This window comes from Podarcis melisellensis (genome assembly GCF_964234715.1).
Source record: "Podarcis melisellensis genome assembly, chromosome: W".
Taxonomy (NCBI): Eukaryota; Metazoa; Chordata; class Lepidosauria; order Squamata; family Lacertidae; genus Podarcis; species Podarcis melisellensis.
Window position 1 is genome coordinate 38295360 of NC_138535.1, and position 14252 is coordinate 38309611.

Below are 14252 nucleotides of genomic sequence, written 5' to 3' on the forward strand. Positions count from 1 at the left end.
GGAGACAGTGGGCACCCCTGTCTGGTACCCTTTGTGATGTCGAATGATTTTGTCAAAGCGTTATTCACTATTAGTTTCGCTCTCTGTTCCGAATAAATTGCCTCAATTCCTCTCAGGAAAGAGCCACAAAACCCCCATCATCCCCATACTTTTCTTCATAAATAACCAAGATATATTACACTGGGCAACAAGTTTTTACTTTTTGAATGTTGTCTAGATTTCTACAATTGATTTAGGTTATTTTTGCACTGCTGAATGAGGAAATGGCATCCGTTTCTCTCCATCAGGTCAGGTTTTTGTGCTATGTTGATTTGAAAAAAATCAGATCTTGTGACAAAATCGATTACATTTTTGTGGCATTATCAGCTGATTTTTGTCAACACATATCATCCTAAATATGTTTTTAGGAGAAAACAATGTTTTTCCAACAACATATATTGATTACCTGATAGAAACATTGATTTCTGTAAACTGAATGGTGGGCATTGATAAAGGTAAGTACACGTAAATTGCATGTTGCTTCACCATTTTTCAAACTTCAGGGCTTGAACTTCCGTTTCTTGGAACTCCTGGAATGCTCAGCAGCAGGGAGGACTCTCTTCAGAGTCCAACAGTAGTCAGCCATCATGACTGCGTCCCAGCGACCCTGAGACATGGTCTCCATCTCTTTCATGTCCGGATGGAATCTCTCCCCCTCCTCGTCACTCATTGAGCCCAGGTTCTCAGGAAACCGGTCCTTATGTGAAAATAGGTAGTGCATCTTGACGCTCATGTTGCAGCCCAGGTTTCAGAAAGCAGTCAGCATGTTGTTCACAAGTTCTGTGTAGTTTCTGGCTTTATTGTTGCCAAGAAAGTTCTTCACTACCAGAACAAATGCCTTCCACGCTTCCAGTTCCACTTTGTTCATTGAGTTTCCGAACTCTGGATCTCTGATGAGCTGACGGATCTGAGGACCGTCAAAGATGCCAGCTTTCAACTTCTCCATGGTCAATCCTGGAAAGGCCTGGCACAAGTAAGTGAAGCAGTCACCATCCTTGTCCAGAGCCTTGGTGAACTGCTTGATTAAGCCGAGCTTGATGTGCAGCGGTGGGAAGAGTATTCTGTCTCTGTCCACCAGAGGGTCGTTGATGACGTTCCTTTTTCTGCAAGGCACCAATTCCTCCCGCACAGGCCAGTCCTTCTTCGTGTAATGCTGAGCACGGTCCCTATTATCCCACATGCACAGAAAACATGGGTACTTGGTGAAGCCAGACTGTTGTCCCAACAAAAAGTTCACCATCTTCAGGTCAACACAAATAAACCACTTATGCTGATCATAACCAATTTTCTCCAGCACATACTGTATTTCACCGCTTCATAGTTCTCCTTCAGTGTACTTGAGTGAGCCAGGGGTATAGAGGCAAACTGGTTGCCGTTGTGTAGCAGAACACATTTCAGTGATCGCTTGCTGCTGTCAATGAACAGTCTTCAATCTTTGGGTTCGTACTGTGGCACTCCAAGCTTGAGCAGAAGCTGCACAATATCTGCACAGTACACCAAGTCCTTCTCTTCCGAGAAAAAACGGAGGTACTCTTGATGCCTGTTGCGAAGAAGCTGATGCGAGCACTGTCAGAGAGGAGGTTTTTTTCCCTTCAATCTGGATGCCAACAGTTCGGCAGAGTCCTTTGACAAGCTGAGGTCGCGAACTAGATCATTCAACTCCTTTTGGGAAAATGGATGTGGAGCATCATCTTCAAGAACCACTTCTTCTTCTTCATGTCCTTCAATACTGGAGGCATCTTCGTCACTAATGTTAGGAAGTTCTCCGAAGATAGGCACTGGAATTTCATCACAATGAGTTACAGGACGGCGTGCTGATTGAAGATCAGGATACTTGAGGCTGCTCCAGTTCTTTCTGTTGATCCCAGTCACATCAACAGCGCAGAAGTAGCAGTCAGTGACATGGTTTGTCGGCTCCCTCCAAACCATGGGAATTCCAAACAGAAATAGTTACAAATTAAGTCATAAGTTGGTGGAGTTTCCTATACACTTCGTGGGGTGGCTGCCCCATTAACTTAGTTTTGATCCCCCAACTTTATGCTTTGCCGCACCAATTTATAGAAGATTTCGAGGTTTTATGACTTCAAACTGATCCCTTTTCGACATAATCACCCAGAACTATCGGACCTGAATACTTCCTGTCATTAAAATAATCATTTCCAATCAAAACAATTATTCCACATGGCATTTTACCCCCACCTTCTTCTAAAATGCTCCACACAAGCGTACATGTGAACAAAAGCGTAAAAAAAGACATGTGGCCATAGCTTAAAAACTTGACCTGATTGAGCAAAACCAATGTGATTTTTGGATTCAGTGCATCAGATTCGTCCTAAATCAACTGAAAAAATGCAGACAACAAATTTGTTGTTGGCCAGTGTTATCGAATGCTTTTTCAGCATCAATAAACATTAATACAGCTGGTTTGTCATTTCTTACCTCCAAGTGTTCCAATATATTAATAATATGTCTTACATTATCTTTTAATTGCCTGCCTGGTAAGAAGCCTCCTTGGTCTTTATGAATTAGTTCATTTAGTATTATTTTTAATCTGTTTGCCATAATGTCCGCAAATAATTTGTAATCATTGTTTAACAATGATAGTGGTCTGAAATTCTTGACATTCAAATGGTCTGTGTCTTGTTTGGGGATCAACCTTATATATGCCTCCTTCCAGGAATTTTGTATTTTTCCTCCTTGTTGATTACTTCACAGAGAACCGGTAACAGCTGTTCACTAAGGGTTTTGTAATACTTTGAGGTAAGCCCATCCGGTCCTGGGGCTTTACCTTGTTTAATCTTCTTTATTGTCCTTTGGAGTTCCTGTTTTGTTATTGGGGCGTTTAGTTGTTCTTTGTTCTGGTGGAATCTGTTTTCCTTTATGTGTTTCCAACTATCTCTCTTTTTTTTTTTATGTCTTCCTTGTCTTTCCTGTAAAGTTCCTTATAAAATCCTTGAAAGGCTCTTCTTATTTCTTTTGGGTCTTCTGTCAATTGTTCTCCTATCTTGATTTTATTAATTGTATTTTGACTTTGACGTTTTCTTAGTTGCCATGCCAGTAGCTTCCCGGTTTTCTTAGCTGATTCAAAATACTTCTGTCTCATTAATTTTAATTTCCATTCCACTTCTTGGTTCACCAACATGGAAAACTGAGTTTGTAACATTTTAATAGTCTGTTTAATTTGTTCATCTTTTGGTTTTATTACTATTTTTTTCTCATTATCCATGAGTTGAGTTAGGATTTCCTCTTTTTTCTTTTCTTTTCTTTTCTTTTCTTTCTTGAAGCTGTTTTGCTGTATCAGGAAACCCCTCATAACTGCTTTACTCATGTCCCACACTATATCCGAACCAGCCTCTTTGTGTAAATTCCAATCAAAATATTCCTTTATTGCCTCTTTTGCTTTCTCTACTATTTTTGGGTTCTCAAACAATGTATCATTCATCCTCCATCTGAAAGAAGATTGCTCTTTACCTCTCAATTCCAAATATATTGAATTGTGATCAGATTGGGTTTGTGGAATAATCTCATTTTTACTTACTCTTGGGGCCAATTCTTTGGATACCCATACATAGGCTATTCTGCTCGAGCTTTGATGGGGTTCCGAGAAAAAAGTGAACTGTTTTGTAATTGGGTGTTTCAACCTCCAAATGTCTATTAAGCCAAAATTTTCAACCAAATCAAAGAATGTCTTATGAAGTTTACCCTGTTTTATACCTTTTTTCTTTGACATTCTATCTATTTCCAGCATTACCACTCCACTGCAATCCCCCATCAAAATTATCTTCTGATCCATAAAGTCCATCAATCTTTCCTCTAATCTCTTAAAGAATTCCGCTTTGTTTCCATTAGGTGTGTATATTCCCACTACAATTAACCTCTCGCCCTGCAGCATTATTTGTACCACAATCACTCTTCCTTCCTCATCTTTAGAAATCAGTTTAGGATCTAATCTCTCCTTTATATATAAAACCACCCCTCTTTTTTTATTAACATCTGAAGTTATGAGCTTTCTACCCAGTCTTATTAATCAAAATGTGTCTATGTTTTTTAGCAACATGGGTTTCTTGTAAACAGATTACATCAAGATTCCTTTTTTTCAAAACATTTTCAACTTTATTTCGTTTAGAGTTCTTGTTAAACCCATTAATATTCCAGGTTATCAATTTCAACGTCATTTCCTTAATCTACTTTTGAGACAAAGAGATGAATTAAATTTGGGTGGTTTTGTTAGTGTTGTCTTCCTCCTCTTCCTCTTCTACCTCTTCTTCTCCCTCTACTTCTCCTTTGTTTCTGTCTTTCCTCTTCTTTTTGTTCTCTTCTTCGACATAAAGGTCTGCTCCGGTGGATGTGAGACCAACAAGGCTTCCTTCCATCTTGCCTAATTCTTTCTCATATCTTCTAGAGAATTTCTTTACCTCTCGGAGATCTGTTAGTCTAAATCTTTTGTCTTTGTAATAAAAAGATTCCTTCAGGAAACTCCCACCTATGTTGGATTCCATTTTTCTTCAGTAGAGTCACCAGTTGTTTGTATCCGTCTCTTTTTTGTAAAAATCTGGTAGGAATCTCTTTAAAAATGATGATTGGTCTTCCATCAATTAATAATTTGTTATCATAACTGTCAGGGAACTGCCATCGGAGCCAGAGGCGGAGGGAAGGCTCCAGAGGGATGTCGGAGAGGGTCCCAGTAGGGAGAGAGGCAGCCCATCTGCTGGGGAAGGAAATCAGCGTAACACCAGTGGTGAAGGGGGGCAGATGGGGGAATCGGAGAGGAGGCTCCAGGACTCTTCACCGGAGACCAGCGGGGAGAGCACGGGTACTCCGCTGCCCACACCCTCCCTGTGCAGAAGACTTCCGCGCAGGGAGAGTAGGAGACTTGGCATCAAAGAACTTCTTTGCTGGAAGAAGTTCAAGAAACGCCCACTGACGGATTCTGCCAGCGACTGAGACAGCCACGGGTGAGAGGCTGTCCAGACAGAAAGGGTTCAACCAGGCAACCTAGCCAGGAGTGGCAGCAACTTACGCACGAGCAACCCCTAGAAGCATTACAGCAATCCGTCAGTCACCGACGTTGCTTGTGCGCAGCCCCAGAGAGGCAGCACAATGAGCCAAACCAGGGCAGTCGGAGAGACAGAGCAAGCAGCTGGAGTGCAAAGTCTGGTAGACAGGAACCGAGACATGGAACAGCATGTGGCTCTCCTGACGGCGCGGCTGGACGAAAGACGGACTCAGGATGCACAGGTCAGGCCCACCCCCATCGCAAGGAAGGTACCGGGGCTGGTACACAAGTTTGGGGGGAAACCCCAGGACTACAATGCGTTCCGAACGGAAATAGAGTACGCTTTGGAACTGCAGCATAATGACTTTGCTGATGACGGGGAGAGGGTAGCCTACATTGTGGGGCATCTGGAGGATGGGACACGCGAATGGATCAGGCCCCTAATGGCGATGCAAAATGATGCCTTGAAGGACCTTAAGAAATTCTTCCAGGCAATGAATGCGATGTACTCCAGTGAAGTTGAGCAAAGTGTGACTCGGCGGGAACTGATGGGGTGCAAGCAGGGGAGCCAGTCAGTTATCGAGACGACTGGTTGCGTTTTGCGATGTTGATCCACCGGGTCGGGTGGGATCTGGACTCTGAACCAATTCAAATGTTGTTTGAGGAGGGGTTGTCCCCAACTGTGAAGGACGAACTGTCCTGCGCGCCCCGCCCACAGTCGATGGATCAGCTGACCAAGGCTGTGCTTGCGATTGGAGTGCAGCAGGAAGCGCGGGCTCAGGAGAAACGTGAAGTGAGAGGGGAACGTTGCCATGACTACCGCATTCCTGAAATACCGAGACAGATTTCCCAGGCGGTTGAGCCAATGGAAATAGATGGCGCGTGTGTGTGCGAGGTTTCAAACTCCAGTGAAGGTCGCAAGAGGGAGGGGAAGGATTGGAAAAACACCAAGAAGTGTTTCCTCTGCCAACGACCAGGACATTTTGCCAGGGTCTGCCCTCAAAGAAAGGCCTGGCAAGGGATGGTGGGGGCTGCTGGCTGTGAGGAAAAGGGGGAGGAAGGGCAGGCACAGGGAAACGACAACGCCTGGCTGCCAACCGGCGGGGGCAGCAGCCAGGCCAGCAACTAATAGAAGTGCCCCAGCCTGACCCTCCCAGGGCAGCTATAGCCATAGAAGTGGTACTAGAACTCCTGAATGGGCATCCAGTCAAAGTTGAGGGGCTGCTGGATTCGGGGAGCTCCTGCAATTTCTTCAGCAGGGACTTCGCTCTGTAGCACCAACTCCACCTGCTGCCCCTGGATTTTCCCTTGCAAGTGACCACCATAGATGGCAGGGAACTTCTGGGAAGGGAAGTGAAGCACCAGACCCCGCCAATGCGAATGAGGGTTTCCAGGCACACAGAGACCATTGCCTTTCATGTGGCCACACTGGCAGGACCCCCAATAATACTGGGGATGAGCTGGCTGGCACTGCATGATCCAGCAGTGTCATGGCATCAGCGGTGAGTCACCTTTGGGTCATCTTACTGCTTGGAACACTGTCGGGGGGGGGGGGAGAACCCAAGAATGACAGTGGCCAGGGTGGCTGGGCTGGCGGTGGAAACAAAAGGGGAGGTGCCACCACAATATGCTGACCTGAAGGAAGTCTTCAGCGAGAAGGAGGCAGATAGACTACCCCCCCATAGGCCCTTTGACTGCCAAATCAACTTACTCCCAGAGGCTCAGCTGCCGGTGGGTAAGCTGTATGCCATGTCTGACCGGGAGATGCAGGAGTTGCGGCAGTTTATTGACAAGAACCTGAAGAGAGGGTTCATAAGGGAATCAAAGGCGGTGGGGGGGCAGTCCGGTGATCTTTGTGGACAAAAATGAGACTAATCAGCCCAGATTAGTCGTAGATTACCGGGCCGTGAACCTGGTATCAGAACCTGTGACCTTCCCAATGCCCAGGATCGACGACATTTTAACGCGGGTGAGACAGGGGAAAATATTTGCCAAGCTGGACCTCAGGGGAGCGTACAATTTGATTAGGATAAGGGAGGGGGACGAATGGAAAACCACCATGTTCACCCCCCTGGGGGCTTTTGAGTACTTAGTCATGCCATTTGGATTACAATCGGGCTCCGCCTGCTTTCAAGCATTCATGCACCACGTGTTGGGGCCCCTGCTGTACAAGAACTGCGTAGCCTTTTTGGACAACATCTTAATCTATTCGGACAATGAGAAGCAACATGTCAGAGACGTCAGGGAAGTGCTAAAGAGACTGCAGAAGCACCAGTTGTGGGTCAAGCTGGAAAAATGCCAATTTCACGCCAGAGAGGTCGAGTTTCTGGGGTACAGGTTGTCAGACAAGGGCCTAGCTATGGACCCAAGCAAGGTGCAGGCAGTGCTGGAATGGAAGGCCCCCCCAAACCCGGAAGGATGTGCAGAGGTTCCTAGGGTTCAGCAACTTCTACAGGAAGTTCATCAAGAACTTCGCCCACTTGACAGCGCCCATTACAGATTGTCTCAGTAGCAAAAGGAAGTTCGCATGGACAGAAAGTGCCCAGCAATCCTTTGAAAGACTGAAGAAGGCGTTCGCTTCGTAAGAGCAGCTCCTGCATGTGGATCTGGAGAAGCCCATGAGGCTGGAGACCGACGCGTCCAATCTAGCCATTGGAGCGGTACTTTTGCAGCCAGGGGCCAAGCAGGGCTGGAGGCCGTGTGCCTTTTTCTCGAGGAAGCTGAGCAAGTCAGAGCAAAACTATACGGTCTATGACCGCGAACTGCTTGCGATCTATGCGGCGTTTCGCCGATGGAGACATCTGTTGATAGGGGCACAGCACAAGATCCAGGTTTGTACTGACCACAAGAACTTGGAATACTGGAGAACTGTGCGAGTACTCAACCAGAGACAGATTCAATGGGCACAGGAGTTCTCCAAGTTTTCCTTTGAGATCCGATACGTGCCGGGAGAGGAAAACGTAAGAGCAGATGCTCTCTCCTGGAAGCCGTAGTACATGGAAGGAGAGGGACCGCCGGAGATCCGACACATGTTCCCCGAGAACTGATGGGTGTGTGGGGGAGCATTGGTTGGGAAACGAGAACTGGCCAAGCTTACTAGAAACGACGTGTTCACTCGAACGAAAATCATGGAACTCCAGGACGGAAGGGAAAACCATGGAGGGTTTGAGGAAAAGGAAGGGCTACTGTACTATAAGGGGGCGCTGTATGTACCAGGGGAGACATTGAGGGGAAAGGTACTCAAACAACTCCACGACAACCCAACAGCTGGACACTTTGGACAGCTCAAAGCCATGCTGCTTGTCACCAGGCAGTTCTGGTGGTCAAGGGTGAGGGAAGATGTACGGGGGTGCGACCGCTGCCAGAGGGCCAAGGGGGAGAGGGCTGCCCCTGCAGGGTTACTGGAACCTTTACCCACGCCGGGAAGACCCTGGGAGGTGGTGTCCATTGATTTTATGACAGATTTGCCCAAGTCAAGGGGGAAGACAGCAGTCATGGTAGTAGTCGATCTACTGACAAAGATGTGCCATTTCATAGCTTGCTCACATGCGGTGACGGCAGAGGAGACAGCCAGGTTGTTTGTGGATCACATCTTCAGGCTGCATGGGGCTCCCTCGAGGGTCATCTCGGATCGCGGGAAACAATTTACTTCCCGGTTCTGGAGGAAGCTCATGAGCTTGCTGCAGGTCGAGGTGGGCTTCTCGACGGCGAGACACCCGGAAACCAACGGGCAAGCAGAAAGAGCGAACAGTATACTCCAGCAATACGCTGCTACGTCAGCGAGAGACAGAACGATTGGGTAGAGAAACTAGCACTGGCTGAATTTGCGTACAATAACGCTGAACATGTGTCCACGGGCATGAGCCCGTTCATGGCCAATTATGGGTGTCACCCCAGGGCCTTCCCGGGGAGGGGGGAGGAAGGATGGAGTGTACCTGCGGCAGAGCAGTTTGTGGAAGAAATGGAGGCCTTGCACCAGCAACTCAAGATGACCATGGAGCGGGCCAAGGAAGTTTACAAGAGGCAGACAGACAAGCACCGTCGGGAGGGGGAGGCCATACGGGTGGGAGACTGGGTGTGGTTGTCAACCCAAGGGTTACCCCTGAAGGGAGGGTGCAAGAAGTTGCGGCCAAGGCGGCTGGGACCTTTTGAGGTAACACAGCAGGTGAACCCTGTGGCATTCAAGCTCAAGTTGCCTGACAGCATGAAGATACATCCGGTGTTCCATAGGTCCCTACTCTCACCGTACAGGGAGGGGCGGGAATTTCCCGGGCGGGAGGGAGGAGTCAACACCCACCCGCGGGTAGAGGAGAGGGAACACCACAACCAAGCTACGGAAATAGTCGATTCAAGGTGGCGAGGGCACCAGGTGGAGTACTTGGTAGCTTGGGAGGGAGAACCCAGGTCAGAAAACACGTGGGTTCCCGCGGAGGCGATCAATGACGGGTATCTGGTGGAAGAATTCCACAGCCTGTTCCCAGATAAACCAAAACCACTAGCGAGATTCTGGGAGGAAGAATTTGGAACCACAGACGACGAAGAGGACTTTGTGGATTTTCCTGCCTCCGAAGAGGAGGGAGGGGAGGCATCAGAGGGAGAAGAATCAGACTGGGAGGCCCACCCCGCGGAAAGAGATCGGAGCGGGTGGGAAGCGGGTTTTGAATCCTCAGAGGATGGCGACAGCTCCTTCAGGGGATTCCCTGCATCGTCGGCCGAGGAAAGGGACGAGGTTGGATCAGAAGGTCTGGCCGGGGGTGGAGGGGGTCCTGGGGGGGAGGTGGATGTCAGGGAATTGCCATCGGAGCCAGAGGCAGAGGGAAGGCTCCAGAGGGATGCTGGAGAGGGTCCCAGTAGGGAGAGAGGCAGCCCATCTGCTGGGGAAGGAAATCAGCGTAACACCAGTGGTGAAGGGGGGCAGATGGGGGAATCGGAGAGGAGGCTCCAGGACTCTTCACCGGAGACCAGTGGGGAGAGCATGGGTACTCCACTGCCCACACCCTCCCTGCGCAGAAGACTTCCGCGCAGGGAGAGTAGGAGGAGACTTGGCGTCAAAGAACTTCTTTGCTGGAAGAAGTTCAAGAAACACCCACTGGCGGATTCTGCCAGTGACTGAGACAGCCACGGGTGAGAGGCTGTCCAGACAGAAAGGGTTCAACCAGGCAACCTAGCCAGGAGTGGTGGCAACTTACGCACGAGCAACCCCTAGAACCATTACAATAACTCATTCTCAGAATTGCATCACTCATCTCTAATGAATTAAAAATTAATCTCTAGGCAGTTTTTTGGCTTTGGCTTTTACCGATCTCACTTTAATTCTAAACACATTCTCAATTGTATATTCAATTTCTTCCTCCTTCATATCCATCCGTCTTGCCAATTCTTTAATCATTTTTGCTTTTATATCTTCATTTGCTTCTTATACTACCCCTCTTTGCTTCTGCCTCATCTCCATCAGAGCCATGTTGTCCCAGATCTGTTCTTGTATTTTACTAACCTCTGTCATTTCCTCTTTAATTCTATCTGTCTCTTTCCTATTTTCCTTAACTTCCTTCTGAGTTCGTTTCGCTAGCTCTTCCGTTGTTTTTGATCTAACCCCTCTATTTTCTTATCCAGAGTTTCTTGTACTTCTGCCAATTTTTTCTCCATATGTTGTTCATTTTGTTTAAATTCTTCCTTTATTTTTAACCATAAAATGTCCAAGTCCTTAATTTCTTCCTGTTTCGACTGTCTTCTATCCCCTGGCGTTCCTCCATCCCCCCCCCCCCATTTTCCCCTGGCATTTTTAAGCATATAACTCAATATTATACTTTCACCACTAGAGGGAGCATGTACTCCAAAGAGCCGAAAAGCGAGTTAATGACAAATTGTAATTTGGGCAATAACCCTCAGATGTTTTCCCTTCTCTTCACTATAGCTTTCAATTTCTTTGTCTTAGCCACACACTTTAGAGATCACCCATTTAAATGCACATCAAGTACTGTCTCAAAAGAAAAGGAAAGGAAAAAAGAAGTAATACAAGTCAGAAATATATAGACCTTGTCCCAACTACTGTCTCAATTTAAAGGTCCTTTTCTGGTCTTCTGCCACTTGTCGGCTCAATCCAACTTATAGATCCAGGTGGAGTTGTAATCCAATCAGGGAACCACGGAGGTGATTTTTCTAGCCACTCGCAGGCTTAATCCTCAAAGGATATTTGGGTATAAAGCGTTTTTCCAAATTAAATTCCTCCCTTCTCATTCCAGTGGGGGTATGAGAATGATCAGTTTCAATTCAAACCTCTTCTATGTCCATTTAATCAGAGATGAGAGGCTTAGGGATCTCTGCAACACACTTTAAAACTTTTACTGCTCTGTCCCACTTTCACTTGTCAGTCCCTTCCAATGTTGCCAGCATTCCCCTCTGTTTTATATAAAGTTTTATACAAAGTATCTGAGTCTCTGGGCTGGAGCTCAGCACGTTACTGTTTCTCCCACCGAGCCACAAAGTCTTCGCAAGAAAAGAAGAGAAACAAAGTCCCTTTTTAACTCTTTTCCCTCTTTCAACGTTATAAAATGGCGTTTGCCTCAGTGCAGTGCCTCTGAGGACTTTCAGTTTTACACTTACTCAGCAGGAACTTTCACTTCCGCCTTTGTTCTTATGTCTTTGTTCTCTGCACCATCTTTACACTGCAGCCAGGACGGACTCCCTTTTTGCATCCCTTGGCTGGTCAAATTCTTTGAATTCCTCCCGATTGTCAGTGTTTAAAAATATCCCATTCTTCAGAATTCAATTTTATCGTGGAAGCTTGGCACTTTAATCAGAAGCCTGAGACTGCACAGCGTGAGGTCTGAGGTGCTTCCCCTTCGCGTCCGCAGCTCTATCCCGTCCTCGGATTATTATTTAAACCCAAGAAGCAGGAGAGCACGTCTGGGCGCCGCTGGGTGCTCCGTCCCTCAAGGTATTCCCCTTGAGGATCCAAGGTCCGCAGGGTACTTGCGGACCTCTAAAAAACCCCCGCGCTGCTCAGAATTCCCCAAGAGGCTATTCTGCACTTCTTCCTGATGTCCCTGCCAAACCGGAAACCGGCACTGCTCATACTTTTGAAAACCAATATTTTTAAAAAATAAAAATACATTTTAAAAAAAACCACCAGTGTGATGCAGCAGCAAAAAAGGTTACACTATTTTAGGTTGCATCAACAGAAGTATAGTGTCCAGATCAAGGGAAGTAATAGTACCACTCTATTCTGCCTTGCTCAGACCCCACCTAGAATACTGTGTCCAATTCTGGGCTCCACAATTTAAAAAGGATGTTGACAAGCTGGAACGTGTGAAGAGGAGGGCAACCAAGATGATCAAGGGTCTGGAAACTAAGCCTTACAAGGAGCGCATGAAGGAGTTGGGTATGTTTTGCCTGGAAAAGTGGAGACTGAAAAGAAATAGCCATCTTCAAATATCTGCTCTGGAGGGTAGGACTCGAACCAATGGCTTCGAGTGACAAGAAAGGAGATTTCAACTAAACATTCGGGAAAACATTCTGACAGTAAGAGCTATTCAACAGTGGAACAGACTCCCATGAGAGGTGGTGGACTCTCCTTCCTTGGAGGTTTATAGAGTTTGGATGGCCATTTGTCATGAATGCTTTCGCCGAGATTCCTGCATTGCAGGGCATTGGAGTAGATGACCCTTGGGTACATTCCAGCTCTAAGATTCTATTATTCTTGCTAGTAGTTCTCACATGCTCATGTTTATTTTTTTTATAATAAATTTTTATTAATTTTTTTTCATAAAATCTCCAATCATACAAATTTCCACATCACATATTTTGACTTATTGAACCTCCCTCAACTCCTCTGACAATCATCCGTAGTTAAATTTCTATCTTCACATTCCTTAATTATAGTATCGCCTTTAAATAAAATTTTTCTGTCCTCATTTACATTCTTGCAATATTCCTTATTTTTTTCACAAAGCTTCTTTAAAACACACTAGCATTGTATGTTCCTCACATACAGTTTTCAAATATTCTCTGATTTTCCCCCCAGTCCTCTAGAAACTTATGGTCTCTTTGAAGTCTAATTTTTCCAGTTAATTTGTCCAGTTCTGCATAGTCTGTTAGTTTTGTTCTCCATTCTTCCAAAGTCGGTAGTTCTTCTTGTTTCCATTTTTGGGCCATCAATATTCTCGCTGCTGTTATTGCATACTGAAAGAGTTTACAGTCCCTCTTATTTATTTCCTTTTTAGTTATTCCCAGTAGGAAGGTTTCTGGTTTCTTTACAAAGCTATATTTCAGCATTTTCTTTAACTCATTATATATCATTTCCCAGAACCCCTTCACTTTCTTACACTCCCACCACATATGAATGAATGTACCCTCTTTCTCTTTACATTTCCAACATTTGTTACAGGTTTTGTACATTTTTGCCAATTTAACTGGTGTCATATACCATCTGTATACCATTTTCATAACATTTTCTTTTAACGTAGTACGTGCTGTAAACTTCAGATTTTCATTCCATATTTTTTGCCAGTCTTCCATATCTATACTATACCCTAAATCTCTGGCCCAATGAATCATTACAGCTTTAACTTCCTCATCTATCGTGTGCCATTCCAATAAAATTTTATACATTTTTGAGATTATTTTACAATCATTATTAACAATTTCTGTTTGAAATTTCGAATCTTTTTCTTTATACCCTTTTTCTTTCACATCCTTTTTGAACATATCACTTATCTGATAATAGTGCAGCCAGTCAAATACATGTTCTTTTATTTGCTCATATGGTTTCAATCTCCATTTCTCTCCTTCTTTCACCACCAAGTCTCCATAAGTAATCCATTCACTCCTCATATTAATTTTCTTGACTCCTATAACCTCTAGTGGGGATAACCAATGTGGAACCCCCATTTCTAATAAATTTTTGTATCTGTCCCATACTTCAATTAACGATTTCCGGAAGATATGGTTTTCAAACGATTTATAACCCTTTTTCTTCTCTTGCCATAGATACGCATGCCACCCAAATCTGTTATCAAATCTTTCTAAATCCAATAGTTTTGTATTTTTAAGTTTTATCCATTCTTTTAACCAGCAAAGACATGATGCCTCATAGTATAACTTCAAGTCTGGCAGGGCAAAGCCTCCTCTTTCTTTTACATCTGTTAGTAATTTATATTTAATTCTCGGCTTTTTGCCCTGCCCACATGCTCATGTTTAACCAGTGCTTAAGCAGTAG

General features: G+C 45.4%; 1 protein-coding gene across 7 annotated transcripts in view; it reads right to left on the reverse strand.

The window, feature by feature from the left end:
• The window catches only part of LOC309361292 (far upstream element-binding protein 3-like), a 390387-nt gene that overhangs the window by 79718 nt on the left and 296417 nt on the right, over positions 1–14252 (reverse strand). The gene's annotated exons all lie outside the window — the stretch shown is intronic.